Raw genomic sequence first — 18,993 nt, forward strand, 5'->3', positions numbered from 1 at the left:
GCTGCAAGTCTATCCTTCTACCGTCTTTTTTCCTCTCTGCCTTTCCGTTGGATGGTATTCTTGGTACTGAATGTGTTTGGATCTGGGTTGTGATTTTGGATTCTCGTTTTCTTCCCTTCCAGCACTCTACAACATTTCATTCTTAACTGTATGGTCCCCTTGTTGGGTTCGACTCCTTTTCTAAATTTTACAGAAGTACGGATCACGTAGGGAACGTCACCCAGCACGGTGTGTATTCCACCTCTTGTGCCCTGACGTGCATCAATCGCACTATTGGTGCTTGAAATGGAAACTCCCTATGCAACCTAAAGAGAATGCGCCTGTCATATCTGAGGCATGGGGCAACAGTCTCCTCGCCAGTAATTGTTGCTGTGGCTCGGTGATGCCTCTGGCAAGGGCTCCTGTTTACAGTGGGTGGTACCATGGCGGAAGATTCGCACATGAAGCGAATTAAACTTTCATCTGCTGGTGGCCGCAATGCCCCAAAAGTCTCTTCAAATGGGAAAGATTATTATAGTTCAGAAAGACGCGACCTCATAACGTTTCTTTCCGTAGCTAGACCGTGGGAAGAGGAGCAATTCAATACTTTGTCTGTACTTGGACTGATGCGGATACTTTTACTGCAACAAAACCTTTTTTTAAAAACACTGAAAACAAATTTTGGGCAGTTGAGGATAATGGAATGTAGTCGAATTAAATCAAGTGATGCTGAGGGAATTAGATTAAGAAATGAGTCACTTAAGGTAGTAAAGGAGTTTTCCTATTTGGGGAGCAAAATAACTGATGATGGTCGAGGTAGAGAGGATATAAAATGTAGACTGGCAATGGCAAGGAAAGCGTTTCTAAAGAAGAGAAATTCGTTAACATCGAGTAGAGATTTAACTGTCAGGAAATCGTTCTGAAAGTATTTGTATGGAGTGTGGCCTTGTATGGAGGTGAAACATGGACGATAAATATTTTGGACGAAGAGAGAATAGAAGCTTTCGAAATGTGGTGCTACAGAAGAATGCTGAAGATTAGACGGGTAGAACACATAACTAATGAGGAGGTACTGAATAGGATTGGGGAGAAGAGGAGTTTGTGGCACAACTTGACTAGAAGAAGGGATCGGTTGGTAGGACATGTTCTAAGGCATCAAGGGATCACCAGTTTAGTATTGGAGGGCAGCGTGGAGGGTAAAAATCGTAGAGGGAGACCAAGAGATGTATACACGAAGCAGATTCAGGAGGATGTAGGCTTTAGTAGGTACTGGGAGATGAAGAAGCTTGCACAGGATAGAGTAGCATGGAGAGCTGCATCAAACCAGTCTCAGGACTGAAGAACACAACAACAAACAACGAGTCTCACCAGAAAATGTGAAATGGATCGTTATCAATGAAAACTTCCTCTGGTGCCCAATCTACAGTTCTTCATGCATGTAGATATGATCGTCCACGTGGCATACCTGTGAGCATTGCCCCATACAAAACTTTGAACATCGTCCAAGGAATCATCTTTCACAGATATCTTACTCTCCAAACAGATGAGCATCTCTGGACTAATCTCCAATGGCGTGGCATACATTTTATCAGATGTCAACAAAAGGGGCTCAAGGATAATCGTACGAATACAGGCGGCTTTATCGTAGCTTTTGAAGGGAATATCCTCCCAGAGAAGGTTAGGGTCATCGTGTATCAGTGCGATGGGAAACTGTATGTCCCACCATCCTATGAGATGGCTCTGAGCACCATGGGACTTAACATCTAAGGTCATCAGTCCCCTAGAACTTAGAACTACTTAAACCTAACTAACCTAAGGACATCACACACATCCATGCCCGAGGCAGGATTCGAACCTGCGACCGTAGCAGTCGCACGGTTCCAGACAGACGCGCCTAGAACCGCTCGGCCACTTCGGCCGGCCTATGAGATGCTTCAGGAATATGTGACTTGACACCTTGGCGGACTCAAAATGCAGCTACTGTGGACGATCACTCCACGAAGGTAGTCCTTGTGAACATCCACCTTTGTGTGTCAATTGCATGTAAAATCACCCTCGACATTCCTCAGTTTTCCGAATTTTCAAGAAAGAACAGCAGTTTCAGGAATATGAATCTATTGACTGTCTGTCACATACTTAGGCACGTAAGAAATATAAATGCCTACATCCTTTGACAATTACGCTAAGATCATGACCATAGCCCCCATTACCTCAACCTTCCCCAAAGCTCATTTCCCACCACGCTCCTCTCCCATGGCTCCCGCAGTACCTTCTCCAACAGCCACTTCCTGCAGCAAGGCAGAGAAGCGTTCTCCTTCTTTTCCATCTGCTTGTGACAGGGCTACACCTCAGCATCCCTCTCCCTGGTAACCCCATACTGGAGGCTGTGGAACCTAGGGCTGTGCGCTCTTCATCTGTCCCCATGCTCCATGTGCATAACCCCTTTGAATGGACCTAGCCCATCAAAGGTTACAAAGGTAGTGAAGAAGAATAATAAGAACCGGAACAAGTCTCCTTCTATGTCTCCAGAGGGGCCAGGTACCCCCACGCTGTCAGATTCTGAGCTGATGCTTGTGGATGTGGTCACAGATGACAGGCAGTGAGCCTGTGGCCTCACTGGACCTCCTGGCTCCTTCACACTTAACAGGGCCACCAGTCACAAATCATTCAGTGGAATTTTAATGGGCACTCCTTTCACCTGGAGGAACTACAACACCTTATTTCATCTTCTGCAGTTTGTAGTGCACTCCAAGAAACGCACTTCACAGGTGTCCAATCTCCAACACTCCGTGATTATCGTGCACTCTGTCGGAATTGCGCCGGACCCTAGAGGCCAGTACTTCAGTACTTCGGATCATACAGATGTAGTTGTTGAATGGATCCCCCTTCGTACCTCGTTGGAGGCAACAGTCGTGCAGGTGCAGACGACCTCAGCGATTAGCATTTGCAACGTTTACCTTTCTCCAGGCGGGCCCTTTACTTACGTTGAATTGACCACATTAATCTAACACCCTTTTTCTCCAGGTTAAAATTTTGCTCAAACTAGCTTACGACATTGCACTGTAATGGTGCACAAGTATGGCACCCTGCCACGTCACCCTCGGGTTCGACGATGCTTCAAGCAATGAGGTGTCGGCACATGCGAAAGAAAGGCAAGAGCTCACAAGTTGATGTGATGTCTAAAGTGGGATAATGATGTGACAATGACACAAAATTTCACCACAATTCAGCCCAATACCACCGTGGACGCCTCACACGATGGGAAAGTCGTAACTGCCCCTCTTCCCCACTTTTCACCCCTTCTTTTCACGCCTCTGCGATCGACATAAGAACCGCGACGCCCGGCGTTGAAATCACACGGTTTTCTTATGAGTACGGGAGGAAAACGTATCAGACACACCGACGCTCACAATGGAGACAAAAAGGCCTCAGGGAGTGGCATAAAGGGCGTCAATGAAACCACCCCTTTTCTTGGGACCTTGATTCCCACACATTTTGTGGCCAGAAACGACAGTTCGCAGTGCGTCCTAGGCGCAAGCAGGCAGGCAGTTGGAATCGGATATGTGTCAAGTGATTGTCTACGTACAGGCGTGTAGAGCTACATCACAGGCTTCTCGAAGAGACACATGTTTAAAATTCTCTGTAAATGTGGGTGTGTGTCACCGAGCATTTTCACAAATTGGGGGGATCTTAGAGGGACAAAAATGTTCAAATGTGTGTGCAATCTTGTGGGACTTAACTGCTAAGGTCATCAGTCCCTGAGCTTACACACTACTTAAGCTAAATTATCCCAAGGACAAATACACACACCCATGCCCGAGGGAGGAGGACTCGAACCTCCGCCGGGACGAGCTCTTAGAGGGGCACTTTGCCGTTTTATTCACGCCCGTGTCAATGTTGCACCCAGCCGCGTACACACCACAGGAGAGTGTGAAATAGGAGCACTGAAACAGCATAAGCTCCCTTTGCTTCTTCATATCACGTTCAAATTAAGTCGAATGGTTTTGATCGGCCCCTAGTGGTTTGACCCTGTACACTAGAGCAAAAATTGCGGTCGCACTGCACGCCAAATGAGTGAGATAAATGGGTTTGCAGCCCTGTGATTATCGTTTCGTTTGGAAGGTTTGAATCTCCCAGGAGGTGTCAACAGTGTCAAAAGTTGTCAATAAGGTCGTCCAGTTGCTCGTCGCACTACGGACTGTCTTTTCTGACCGCGAAATGTGTGGGAATCAACATCCCAATGAATGCTCTGGTTTCATTCACACTCTTTATGCCACTCCTTGAGATCTTTTCGTGTCTGTTCTGAGCGATGGTGTCTCTGCAGTGTTTTCCTCGGACGCACATAAGAAAACCGCGTGATTTCAAAGCTGGCCGTCGCGGTTCTCACGTCGATCGCATAGTTGTGAAAAGAAAGGACAAGGTATGGGTAAGAGAGGCTATGATGACCTTCCCTTCCCATCGTGTGACACGTTCACGATGGTATCAGGTAGAATTAAGGTGATATTTGGTACTCGTGAGCTCTGGCCTTTTTTTCGTATGTGTCGATGGCATTCTATCTGGAACGCCGTCGAGCCCCAGTGTGACTTCGCAGGGCGCCATGCTTTAGCACCATTACGGAGGAATGTCGCAGCCACCTTTGAGTCAAATCTGAAACTTACGTGTCGCGCTGGAAGACAATTAAGGGGTTTCGAAAAGTGTCCCTTAATTCTGTTGCACAGAGTAGTTTCGTTTGAAGAAAAGAGTTTGATACCGGCATATCGATGGTCAATAAGGTCAAGTTAACATGAGTAGTAGGGACATAGGCCTCCAAAAACAATTTCGATATCCAGTTGATGTACACATTAATTAAATTGATCAATTAATTGAGCTACCCCCTCACCCACTCACACCTCCACCCCCAGATGACGTCATGTCTTTTCCTCAACCCGCACATGGCTTCCCTGCCCACTGAGCCCTGACCCCCCCCCCCCCTCTCACCTACCCTATTGGCGAGAATTTCGAATTTTGGCGGGAATTTCAAAAATAGCTATGCTGATGGCGGACCCGACACCCCCCCCCCCCCCCCCACACCTGGGAACTGGCGGGAAGTTAAAAATGGCGGTGCCCTTTCCGGTCCTTCTGGATGAAAAGCCCAAGTGCACCCTCCAACACATGGAAACTGTCCAGATGCAGGAGAGGAAGGTTGGGTTAGTGTACGTCATTTATTTTGTTTAGGAAACAGAAGTAAATATCGGTCCTAAATGCGTAATTAATCATAAAGATTGATTCTAAAAACACAATTATAAGCTACACAAGGAGTGCTTAAAATCGCAATACTGCTCAAATATTCACGATGCTATGCAGCTGCTATTATCCTGGTGTGAAAGATGTCACAATATCAGTTGAAACTAGTGGCAGACGTAATCAAACTCTACCCTTCACCTACAAGTTCGGAGGAAAAAAGGGTGGAGTGGAAGGTATCATATTTATTATTTTGGTGGGAAATCTGTTCAACTGACGAGATGTTGGTGTTGGACCGAGAGGAGTTTAAGAAATGTATTACCTGTAAGCATACAGATAAAAACTGTATCTATCGCTGTTTGACATCAGATTTTGCTACAGGCACCTCCCCCTGCATTGCTTGACAGTCAGCCTGCAGCCCAGGTAACCAAAGTCAATACATGGTACCACAACTGATCTATACTGCTTCACTGTTTTAATTACACATTGAAATTGTCGTGCAAAAAAAAAAAAAAAAACACAACGCGTAATCAGCTTGTCATAATGCAGCACATGTACTAGGGAAAATTATCGTCGCAAAGATTACAAGATGATATAGGGTTGGCAGTTTCATGTGCGTTCTCTTCAATGTACAGCCGGGAAGTAGCGAAATTAAGGCACCCTTACCTTCCCACTGCCCTCCCTCTCCCTTCCTCCACCTAAGACGGACACAGGCTTTTTCAGACGGTCAGCTGCAACCGTACGCCGCCGCGAATTTATCTGTAGAATACCGCCATCCCACCACAGTCACTGGCGGCGCATGGCCTGCCCTGAGGCGACACGCCAGGCATCGGCCCTTCACCTATGCAAAAGGATATAAAGCCAACTGAACAACACAAGATGAATGAGGGCCACCCCAAGTGAACCCTGATTGTTCATCTAAAATGCAGCCACACTGTACCGCCTCTATGCCGCCCCGTGGTTAGGGCGCACCTGCATTGGCTAACACACACACACACAGAAAACCCGCTCCCACCACACCAGCCGTTCCGCGGAGAAGACACTTTTATTCCATGTCGCATCTTTTATAGTCGAACATCTACTACAAAGGCAAAACACAATCATGACGATAATAGATGTCATCTTTCCATGGAAAAAGGTGCAGTCCATTTTGTTTTAGTTTTAAGACCAAAATTGGTATAGTTTTTACATTCAACTGCAGGATACAACACGCATCTCATTATTTTGCGACGTTCAACGAAGAGCAAATATTACAGCACCGCCGCCAATCACAGACTGCAGAAGCCTATACATGTCCACCCTGCGACCGCTACGGTCGCAGGTTCGAATCCTGCCTCGGGCGTGGGTGTGTGTGATGTCCTTAGGTTAGTTAGGTTTAAGTAGTTCTAAGTTCTAGGGGACTGATGACCTCAGCAGTTAAATCCCATAGTGCTCAGAGCCATTTGAACCATGTCCACCCTGCATAAAATTGGGAAAAATAATTAGCTGAGAAAACTACCGATCACCGCCAAATGCCCTCGTCGTTACGAATCCGTCGCTGGAGTAAAGATAAAGTGACAATTTAAACTCCGAAGAAAAACATCTATGTTACGCAATTTCTTTCTGCTTGATGGACAAATTACACGACCTGAGTGTCACTCTCCCTCAAATCAGTGTCTGTAAATAAATTGGCATGCAATTGTGTATTACAAACATTTCACACTCATGAAATAACACTACAGAGCACAGCATTTCACGCCATTTGCTCACATATCGGAAAACACAATCAGCTTACGTTTGACAGCAACAAGCTATAATTCAAGAGGACGTTGCTGTTTTGTACTCTATGGCAGGTCCCGTATTGCCAACGTGATGCTGTATCACACTGGCATTTACGAATCAAATCGTGAGAACCTGCATTGTAATAAAAGCCGCTATAAAATTTTACTGCATCTCTCTCTTCCGATACGTCGAAACTAAATGCCGTCTGCGTGCTTAGATTTGACATTTTTGCTTCTTAACTCCCCTCTACCGAGCTGTCTGTAAAGCTTTTAGCGTACAGCATAAAATCATTCGCTATAGAAGCAGATTCATGTATTCTAGTTTTGTAAGCAATTTGATGATCACAGCCTGTTTCACGCAATTAAGTCACATGTCGGGAAGAACACTACTATTTCGAGGTTTCACAACGAGCTAGAATTCAAATGGTGTCTACTTCATAGTTGGAGGTTATGGAGTAAGAAATAACGTAGGACTTGCGGTAACACCTATTTTTAAACATGCAATCGAGACGGTGATAATAAAAGCAGTCATAATTCCACGAGAATAGATGTAATCAATTGCTATGAGTTTTATGCGCAAAATCGGTGTAGTTTTGAGAGAACTATATGTATCCAAACTTCTAACCAGTTATACCACCACTTGTAAGCCGGCCGAAGTGGCCGTGCGGCTAAAGGCGCTGCAGTCTGGAACCGCAAGACCGCTACGGTCGCAGGTTCGAATCCTGCCTCGGGCATGGATGTTTGTGATGTCCTTAGGTTAGTTAGGTTTAACTAGTTCTAAGTTCTAGGGGACTAATGACCTCAGCAGTTGAGTCCCATAGTGCTCAGAGCCATTTGAACCATCACTACGATTTTATCATGTTTCTCTCTTCCTATACATCGAAAAACAAATACTGTCTGCATATTGACACGAGTATATTATACATACTCGTATTGCTCCAAAGGAGCTCGTGGCCAGTGGTCAAAGTCGCTTGCACACACCTACGTAAAGTTTGATCGACTGTACTGGAGCAAGGCCATTTCCAACAGACTATCAATCATTAGAGAGGGTTCCTGTGTTGTTCCTTCGTAAGCAGTTTAATACATTGTTTTTTTCGGCTGTAACACATCCAACCAGCTTAAGACTACAGCTATGTACACCACCATACACTTCCTTTTACTACCATGAGTTTGAGGTCTGTGATAAGTACTAAAGGGACACTAACACATTTCGATTCATTGGCTCTCACAGAAAGCTGAACATCGCTTGGTGCAAACTATGCAGCTCACACAACACATAGGTTGGTAGAAATAAAATGTGGAATAAATCGCAACATATGAAAACTGGAAGAGTCTACAGCATTGCAGAGCATTTCCAACAACTATCTGAAGGTGAAGAACTATACAGATACTCTCATCTTCCACATAAACTTGGTAGCAGATGTCTCGTTGTTCCATTTCGAAGAGCATTGTTTCCTAATTTTGCAGTCATGTACATCATTACTATTCTGGTGTTGGCCATCTCTGGAAGGTGCTGTTCACAACATGCGTGACGTAGTAGAAATAAAAAGAGGTACTGTTATGTTATTGATGAAAAAAATAAAAGATACTGGGGGGGGGGGGGGGGGGTATCATAGCATATGGGAATAGGACGAGTCTGCAGCATTGAGGAACGCTCCCAAAAGCTGTCTGAAGGTGATGTCCTCTACATTTAATCTCATGCTCCACATTGATAAGTAGCAGATATCTAGTCTTCCGCCAAGGCTCTCTCCATCTCAGCCAAGTGGTGTTAATCAATCATTATGTGGACGGATGGGACGTGAAAGACACCTTTGATTTGGAACGTGAACTGTAATACACACAGCAGTTGATAGCGATCAATTTTAGCAATTTTACCAGTTGTTCCTTAATTTCAACGCCAGTCAATGACATAGCAGAATGCTTCTCAATTTCTGTCTCATCGTTAAAGCACCCCTCCACAATTTACCAAGTACCAAATACTAGATTGTGAATACAAACAGATGACTGCACAGTTCGTCCATTCCGCCATATACACCAAAGTGTACCAAACAGCGTCCTATAGAGATGCAATTAGGTTATCCTCATATATTCAGCACATTGATCTTGCAGAATTTACGATTACAGCTGGCTATTTTTCCTGTGTGGATGGGCGTGATGGAGGATTCTCGGATTCTTAGGATACAGTCGTTGACTGAAAGATCCCTCCCACATTTTCCTTGATCTATCGTCTCTACAACACAGTCGCCAATGTAATCAGCAACCCACCAGAAGTATGAGGGTTCCACACCCACTATGTTCCACGTCTCATGAAGGAACAGGGCCAGCTGTGTAGATAACTGCTGTTCAGTGAATACTCTTCCACACCACGGCACCCATCTAAATGCACAAGATCTCTCCACATGCGTGGATATCAAGGAGTGTAGCACCTCTTATCGCTGTATAGTAGACATGAGAGTGTTGCAGTAATGTAACAGACGATTAAGAAGGAACGTGTGATTCATAGGTGATGACGCTCCAGACGGATGGAGTTTGAACATTTCATGAAAATTAACTGTGCTATCAAGTATGAAGTATTACTTTACCGTCTTGAGTCATAATGAGGATGGTACCAGCATGAGAGAAATAATCGTAGAACATAAACAGACACTCTTGTGGCTACACTGTTCTGTACCCAAATATGCTACATTGTTAAAGCCATATGCTTTCTGAAGTATTAGTCATGTGAAATGCAACGCACTTAGTACTCTAATGCAAGGATATATTTGTGCAACATCAGTCATAAAACCAACCTGTTGGTTTTCTATCCCAATCACTACGATGACAAACTTTAAAATCATAAAACTACTTCCTTCTACAACATTCTGTTGTCCTAGGAAGCCATCGTCAGTGTATATCCGCCGCTCGAGCTGCTTATAAACCTACTAGAACGAAGTCAGGAGACCGCTGTTCTGTAACTTAGGAACCTCACAGATTTCATACGTCTTTTTAAGTCGGTACGTACATATCCTCAATCGCACTTTCCGCCTCAGGTATGCTTATTATTAGTAGTAGTACTGGTTTTGATGGATGCGGTTATCTGTCACTAGAAAATAGAGCAAAGAAAAACTGACATGAATATTTTCGATAGCTGATACACTGAGCTACTGCACGAAAATGCACCCAAAGAAGCAGCAGCTACTTATGATGGAGTAAGCACCACGATCAGTAGCCAAAAGAGGTGTAGCAGCTGCTGTTTATAGTGGCATCACCACGGTAGCATTCCTCTTGTACAAAGAAGTCCTGGTCTGCTGTTAGGTGGTTTTCCTCATGTGTAGGCTAATATAGCGATTTCGTCCTAACACATCTCTCGAGAACATTCCCCTCACACTATTACAGTTGACATAAATTGCATCAGTCCATTTTCCTACAGAACACTCTAGGGAATTGCTTAAGTCTGATAAATGCATTGATTCTTCTCCTTAATACTTAAGGAATAAAATTGCTTGTGAGAACGAACTGTAATTAGGTATTATCTATATTCGAATACAGTTATTAGTTTGTTGGTTGGTTGTTTTGGTGAAGGAGACCAGACATCGAGGTCATCGGTCTCATCGGATTAGGGAAGGAAGTCGGCCGTCCCCTTTGAAAGGAACCATCCCCGCATTTGCCTGGAGCGATTTAGGGAAATCACGGAAAACCCAAATCAGGATGGCCGGACGCGGAATTGAACCGTCGTCCTCCCGAATGCGAGTCCAGTGTCTAATCACTGCGCCACCTCGCTCGGTACGGTTATTAGTTGGTATACATATTTCGCCTGTACGAGTTTTTTCCGCAAGTTTACATTTTTCCCATCAATTTGTCGTATTTACACTGGGGTTTTCTCTATTTTTACCGATTTTATGTCTTTTTTTCATATTTCTTCGAAATTTTTCACATATGTATATGGTCTTATTGCTGGCATACCCATGCGTTGTTTGATTTTATACGATAATAGTGGCGTGTCCTGTACACCAGCCTACGAAAATACCTAAGTATTCCCCCCTTCCCAATGATCTACATGCATGCATTTTTGATGTCTGCTTTTCTTCGCTCTATTTCCTAGTGAGACATAGCTGCATCCGTCAAAACCAATAATACTACCAATAATAATCATGACTGAGGTGGAAAGTTTGATTGAGGGTACGTACGTTTCCGACTTAAAAAGACGTATAAAATACGTTGAAATGAAATGAGCGTATGGCATTCTTGGCCGGGAGGCCCCCAAAAACGGTTAATTTCCTAAGAGACAGATCACCAGTACCCTGGCTTCGTTCTAGCGGGTTTATAAGAAGCTTGAGCGGTGGATTTACTCTGACCATGGCTTCCTAGGACACCAGAATACTGTAGAAGGAAGTAGTTTTATCGTTTTAAAGTTTGTCATCGTAGTGATTGGGACAGGAAACCAGCAGGTTGGTTATATCTCCAATGTTGCACAAATGTATCCTGCATTAGAGTACTGAGAGAATTGCATTTCACGTGACTTCAGGAAGTATATGGCTTTAACAATGTAGCATTTTTGGGTACAGAACAGTATAGCCCTAGGAGTGTCTGTTCATGTTCTACGATCATTTCTCTTATGCTGGTACCTTCCTCATACCGACTCCAGACAGTAAAGTAATACTTCATACTTGATAGCACAGTTAATGTTTCAAACACTCTCACAGCTACTATACACCAATAAGAAGGGCTACATAGACGCATCTGGAGAGATCTTGTGCATTTGTATGGGTACCGTGGGTAAGAGTGGCGCGGAACAGTCTTCACTGAACAGCAGTTACGGACACAGCTCGCCCTCTTCATCCATTAGATGTGGAACATAGTGGAGGTAGGACCCTCATATTTTTGGTCAATAACAGATTAAACTGGCTACCGTATTGCACCTCCCCCCATGAACCATGGACCTTGCCGTTGGTGAGGAGGCTTGCGTGCCTCAACGATACAGATAGCCGTAAAGTAGGTGCAACCACAACGGAGGGGTATCTGTTGAGAGGCCAGACAAACGTGTGGTTCCTGAAGAGGGGCAGCAGCCTTTTCAGTAGTTGCAGGGGCAACAGTCTGGATGATTGACTGATCTGGCCTTATAACACTAACCAAAACGGCCTTGCTGTGCTGGTACTGCGAACGGTTGAAAGCCAGGGGAAACTACAGCCGTAATTTTTCCGAGGGCATGCAGCTTTACTGTATGATTAAATGATGATGGCGTCCTCTTGGGTAAAATATTCCGGAGGAAAAATAGTCCCCCATTCGAATCTCTGGGCGAGGACTACTCAAGAGGACGTCGTTATCAGTAGAAAGAAAACTGGCATTCTACGGATCGGAGCGTGGAATGTCAGATCCCTTAATCGGGCAGGTAGGTTAGAAAATTTAAAAAGGGAAATGGATAGGTTAAAGTTAGATATAGTGGGAATTAGTGAAGTTCGGTGGCAGGAGGAACAAGACTTCTGGTCAGGTGAATACAGGGTTATAAATACAAAATCAAATAGGGGTAATGCAGGAGTAGGTTTAATAATGAATAAAAAAAATAGGAGTGCGGGTAAGCTACTACAAACAGCATAGTGAACGCATTATACTGGCCAAGATAGACACGAAGCCCATGCCTACTACAGTAGTACAAGTTTATATGCCAACTAGCTCTGCAGATGACGAAGAAATTGAAGAAATGTATGATGAGATAAAAGAAAATTTAATAGTCATGGGTGACTGGAATTCGACAGTAGGAAAAGGAAGAGAAGGAAACATAGTATGTGAATATGGCTTGGGGCTAAGAAATGAAAGAGGAAGCCGTCTGGTAGAATTTTGCACAGAGCATAACTTAATCATAGCTAACACTTGGTTCAAGAATAATAAAAGAAGGTTGTATACATGGAAGAATCCTGGAGACACTAAAAGGTATCAGATAGATTATATAATGGTATGACAGAGATTTAGGAACCAGGTTTTAAATTGTAGGACATTTCCAGGGGCAGATGTGGACTCTGACCACAATCTATTGGTTATGAACTGTAGATTTCAACTTAAGAAATTGCAAAAAGGTGGGAATTTAAGGACATGGGACCTGGATAAACTGACTAAACCAGAGGTTGTACAGAGTTTCAGGGACAGCATAAGGGAACCATTGACAGGAATGGGGGAAAGAAATACAGTAGAAGAAGAATGGGTAGCTCTAAGGGATGAAGTAGTGAAGGCAGCAGAGGATCAAGTAGGTAAAATGAGGAGGGCTAGTAGAAATCCTTGGGTAACAGAAGAAATATTGAATTTAATTGATGAAAGGAGAAAATATAAAAATGCAGTAAATGAAGCAGGCAAAAAGGAATACAAACGTCTCAAAAATGAGATCGACAGGAAGTGCAAAATGGCTAAGCAGGCATGGCTAGAGGACAAATGTAAGGATGTAGAGGCTTATCTCACTAGGGGTAAGATAGATACAGCCTACAGGAAAATTAAAGAGACCTTTGGAGAAAAGAGAAACACTTGTATGAATATCAAGAGCTCAGATGGAAACCCAGTTCTAAGCAAAGAGGAGAAAGCGGAAAGGTGGAAGGAGTATATAGAGGGTCTATACAAGGGCGATGTACTTGAGGACAACATTATGGAAATGGAAGAGGATGTAGATGAAGATGAATTGGGAGATATGATACTGCGTGAAGAGTTTGACAGAACACTGAAAGACCTGAGTCGAAACAAGGCCCCGGGAGTAGACAACATTCCATTAGAACTACTGACGGCCTTGGGAGAGCCAGTCCTGACAAAACTCTACCATCTGGTGAGCAAGATGTACGAGACCGGCGAAATACCCTCAGACTTCAAGAAGAAAATAATAATTCCAATCCCAAAGAAAGCAGGTGTTGACAGATGTGAAAATTACCGAACTATCAGTTTAATAAGCCACAGCTGCAAAATACTAACGCGAATCATTTACAGACGAATGGAAAAACTGGTAGAAGCCGACCTCGGGAAAGATAAGTTTGAATTCCGTAGAAATGTTGGAACACGTGAGGCAATACTGACCTTACGACTTATCTTAGAAGAAAGATTAAGGAAAGGCAAACCTACGTTTCTAGCATTTGTAGACTTACAGAAAGCTTTTGACAATGTTGACTGGAATACTCTCTTTCAAATTCTAAAGGTGGCATGGGTAAAATACAGGGAGCGAAAGGCTATTTACAATTTGTACAGAAACCAGATGGCAGTTATAAGAGTCGAGGGGCATGAAAGGGAAGCAGTGGTTGGGAAGGGAGTGAGACAGGGTTGTAGCCTCTCCCCGATGTTATTCAATCTGTATATTGAGCAAGCAGTAAAGGAAACAAAAGAAAAATTTGGAGTAGGTATTAAAATCCAGGGACAGGAAATAAAAACTTTGAGGTTCGCCGATGACATTGTAATTCTGTCAGAGACAGCAAAGGACTTGGAAGAGCAGTTGAACGGAATGGACAGTGTCTTGAAATGAGGATATAAGATGAACATCAACAAAAGTAAAACGAGGATAATGGAATGTAGTCGAATTAAGTCGGGTGATGCTGCGGGAATTAGATTAGGAAATGAGACGCTTAAAGTAGTAAAGAAGTTTTGCTATTTGGGGAGCAAAATAACTGATGATGGTCGAAGTAGAGAGGATATAAAATGTAGACTGGCAATGGCAAGGAAAGCGTTTCTGGAGAAGAGAAATTTGTTATCATCAAGTATAGATTTAAGTGTCAGGAAGTCGTTTCTGAAAGTATTTGTATGGAGTGTAGCCATGTATGGAAGTGAAACATGGACAATAAATAGTTTGGACAAGAAGAGAATAGAAGCTTTCGAAATGTGGTGCTACAGAAGAATGTTGAAGATTAGGTGGGTAGATCACGTAACTAATGAGGAGGTGTTGAATAGGATTGGGGAGAAGAGAAGTTTGTGACACAACTTGACTAGAAGAAGGGATCCGTTGGTAGGACATGTACTGAGACATCAAGGGATCACAAATTTAGCACTGGAGGGCAGCGTGGAGGGTAAAAATCGTAGAGGGAGACCAAGAGATGAATACACTAAACAGATTCAGAAGGATGTAGGTTGCAGTAGGTACTGTGAGATGAAGGAGCTTGCACAGGTTAGAGTAGCATGGAGAGCTGCATCAAACCAGTCTCAGGACTGAAGACCACAACAACAACAACCGTATTGCAAGGAGGATTGGTCAAGGACAATTTGGGAGGGATCTGTCAGTCTCTGACTTTATCCTATGAATGCAAGAATTTCTCTGTGACGCCTATCCACACAGGGGAATATGGCGTGTCATAATCATAAATTATGCACTATGATCGACACGCTGGAAATATGTAGATAACCTAATTACATTGGCAGACGACGCTTTCTGGTATACTTTGGTGTATATAGCCAAGTGGACGTATTGCACAATCATCTATCTGCATTCACAGTGTTGTATATGATACTTGGAAGGGTAGAGGAGGGGTGATTTAGCGATGATGCAGAAACTGGGAAGCATTCCGCTGTGTCATTGGCTGGCATTGAAATTACGGAACAACCTGTAAAATTGCTAAAATTGATAACGCTATCAACTGCAGCATGTATTACAGTACAATGTCCCATATTAGCGGTATCTTTCCCATCCCATTCGTTCACTGGTACAGTGTTGATTACCATATAATGATTGACTGACACCAATTGGTTGAGATGGAGAGAGCCTTGGCGGAACACTGGATATCTGCTAGTTGCTGCTGTGAATCATGTGATTAAATGTACAGGTCATCAACTTCTGACAGTTGTTTGGAAGCGTTCCTCAAAGCTGCAGACACGTCCTATTTCCATATGGTGCAATGCCTCCCACATGTGGTTTTTTTCGCTTATAATCATGCATGTTGTGAACAGTACTTTCCGGCGATTGTCAACAATGGAACAGTAATCATATACGTGACTGAAAAATGAGAAAACAGTGCTCCTTGAAATGGAACACTGAGACATCCGCTACCCTGTCACTGTTTAAGATGAGATTAACCGTATAGTTCATCACCTTCGGATAGCTGTTGGAAATCCTCTACAGTGCAGTAGACTCTTCCTGTTTCCATACGTTGTGACGTATTTTTGTTAATGAGAAACATTGCCTCCGTGTTTTATTTCTACCAACCTGTGTGTTGTGGGAGCTGCATACTTTACACCACGGGATGTTCAGTTTTCTGTGAGAGCCTATGAATTGATATGTGTTAATGTCGGTTTAGCACCTATCACAGACTTAGAAGTCATGGTAGAAAAACAACGTGTACGGCGGTATACAAAGTTATAGTCGTACAGTGGTTGGATGTGTTACAGCCGAAAAAACAATGTATTAAAGTGCTTATGAAGGAACAATACAAGAACCCTCTCTCGTGATTGACAGTCTGTCGGATATGGTCTTCCTCCAGTACAGTCTACAAAACCTCACGCAGGTCTGTACAAGTGACTTCGACCACTGGCCACTAGCTCGAGTGGAGCGATAAGTGTTTATGTAATATGCACGCTATCAATCATGCATATGGTATTTATTTTTCGATATATTGGAAGAGAGAGACCCGGTAAAATCTTAAAGGAGGTTCTATTACAAGAGAGGCTCTCACGATTTGTTTCATAAATGCCGGAGTGATACAGCATCGCACTGGTAAAACGGGACGTGCCGTGGCGTACAAAACAACAAGTTCTCTTGAATTAAGGCTCGTTGTTGTTGCACATAAAAGATTCGACATGTCAGCAAACGGTGTTTAGGGCTGTATTCTGTAATGTTATTTCACTTGTCTGAAATATTTGTAATACATACTTGCTTGACAGTTTACTTACAGACACTCATTTGAATGTGACGACGGACTCAGATCGTGTAATTTGTCCATTAGGCTGAAAGAAACTGCTTAACATTGATGTTTTTCTGCAGAGGTTAAACTGCTTTTTATTTACTCCAGTGATGGTTTCAAAATAACGAGCTCATTCTGTGGTGATTGGTATTTTTCGCGGTAAAAGTGTGGACGATTTTTCTTGATTTTACGCAGGGTGGACATTGATAGGCCTCTACAGTCCGGTCATCTGTAATCGGCGGTGGTGCTGTAATTACTTTGTACTTCGTTGGATGTCGCAAAATAATGAGATTCGGATTGTATGCTGCAGTCTAATGTAAAAATCGTACCGATTTTGCTCATAAAATTTGAAGAAAGTGGACTGCACCTTTTTCCGTGGAAAGAGAACTGATTATCGTCGTAATTGTGTTTTACTTTCAATTGATACTCGATTATAAGAGATCTGTTGATGTTAAATAAAAGTGTCCTCCTCGCAGAATGGCTGGCATGGAGACGGGTCTTCCGTGAGTAAGGTAGCCGACACATCTGCATCCCAAGTAGGGTGTGTGTGTGTGGGGCGGTGCAGTACGGCTACATTTTACACGAACAAACAAGGTTCACTCGGGCGACTCTCATTTACTCTATTGTTGGCTTTACATCCTTTTGTGTTGGCGAAGGACTGATGCCTCGACTGCCACTTCAAGGCAGGCTGGGTGCGGCCAGTGACCGCGGGGAGATGGGAGATGGCAGTATGCCATAGGTAATGCTCGGGATGCCGTAGCAGGCGACCGTTTAAAGGCTGCGTACCTTGTAGATACAGGGTGGGAGAAGAAGGGCTGGGAGTGGGAGGGGGGGGGGGGGAGATACGACTGCCTCTAATTTCACTAGTTCTTGGTTGTACATTGACAAGAACGCACGTTCAGCTGCTACCCCTCTGTCTCATTGTAATCTTTTGGCATGACGATATTCCGTAGTACATGCGTTGAATTATGACCCATTGATTAAGAGCGCTATTTTTTTTTCACGCCAATTTCGATATGTAATTAAAACTGTGAAGCATTATACATCAGTTGTGGTACCTTGTGTTGACTTTGGTTACTTGGGCTGCAAGGCGACTTTCAAGCAATGCAGGGGGCGGCGTCTATAGCGAAGTCTACTGGGAAACAGCGATACAAAACAGTTCTCAGCTGTATGCTTACAGGTAATACACTTATTAAACTCCTCTTTGTCCAACACCAGCATCTCGTCAGATGAACCGATTTCCCACCAAAAAAATAAATATAGTACGTACCACACAGCCGGCCGAAGTGGCCGTGCCGTTCTAGGCGCTGCAGTCTGGAACCGCGAGAGCGCTACGGTCGCAGGTTCGAATCCTGCCTCGGGCATGGATGTGTGTGATGTCCTTAGGTTAGTTAGGTTTAACTAGTTCTGAGCTCTAGGGGACTAATGACCTGAGAAGTTGAGTCCCATAGTGCTCAGAGCCATTTGAACCATTTGAACCTACCACACAAGCTTTTATCCCGCCAGCTTGTAGATGAACGGTAGAGTTTGAGTAAGTCTGTCACTAGTTTCGAATGGTATTGTGAAATTTTTTCGCACCAGGATAACACCAGTTCAAATGGTTCAAACGGGTCTGAACACTATGGGACTTAACAGCTGTGGTCAGCAGTCCCGTAGAACTTAGAACTACTTAAACCTAACTAACCTAAGGACATCACATACATCCATGCCCGAGGCAGGATTCGAACCTGCGACCGTAGTGCTCACGCGGTTTCAGACTGAAGCGGCTAGAACCGCACGGCCACACCGGCCGGCTAACATCAGTTATCCATCGTCAATTTTTGAGACGCATTGCGATTTTAAGCACTCCGTATGTAGTGCTATGCATTTAGTGGTGTTGTTAGAACAAGTATTTATGATAATTACGCAATTAGGACCGATCGTTACTTCAGTTCCCTAACCAAAATAAATGACGTACACTAACCCAACCTTTCTCTCCTCCATCTGGAGAGTTTCCATGTGTTGGAGGGTGCACTTGAGCTTTTTGTAAAGAAGGACCAGCATTCGAGTTCTGGAAAGGGCACCGCCATTTTTAATTTCCGGCCAATTCCCAGGTGGGGGTTCGTGTGGACCATCAGCACAGCTATTTTTGAAGTTCCCGCCAAAGTTAGAAATTCCAGCCAGTAGGGTACGTGGGGGGGGGGGGGGGGGTCAGGGAGCAGTGAACC

The sequence above is a fragment of the Schistocerca serialis genome, chromosome 5 (assembly GCF_023864345.2).
Source record: "Schistocerca serialis cubense isolate TAMUIC-IGC-003099 chromosome 5, iqSchSeri2.2, whole genome shotgun sequence".
Lineage (NCBI taxonomy): Eukaryota > Metazoa > Arthropoda > Insecta > Orthoptera > Acrididae > Schistocerca > Schistocerca serialis.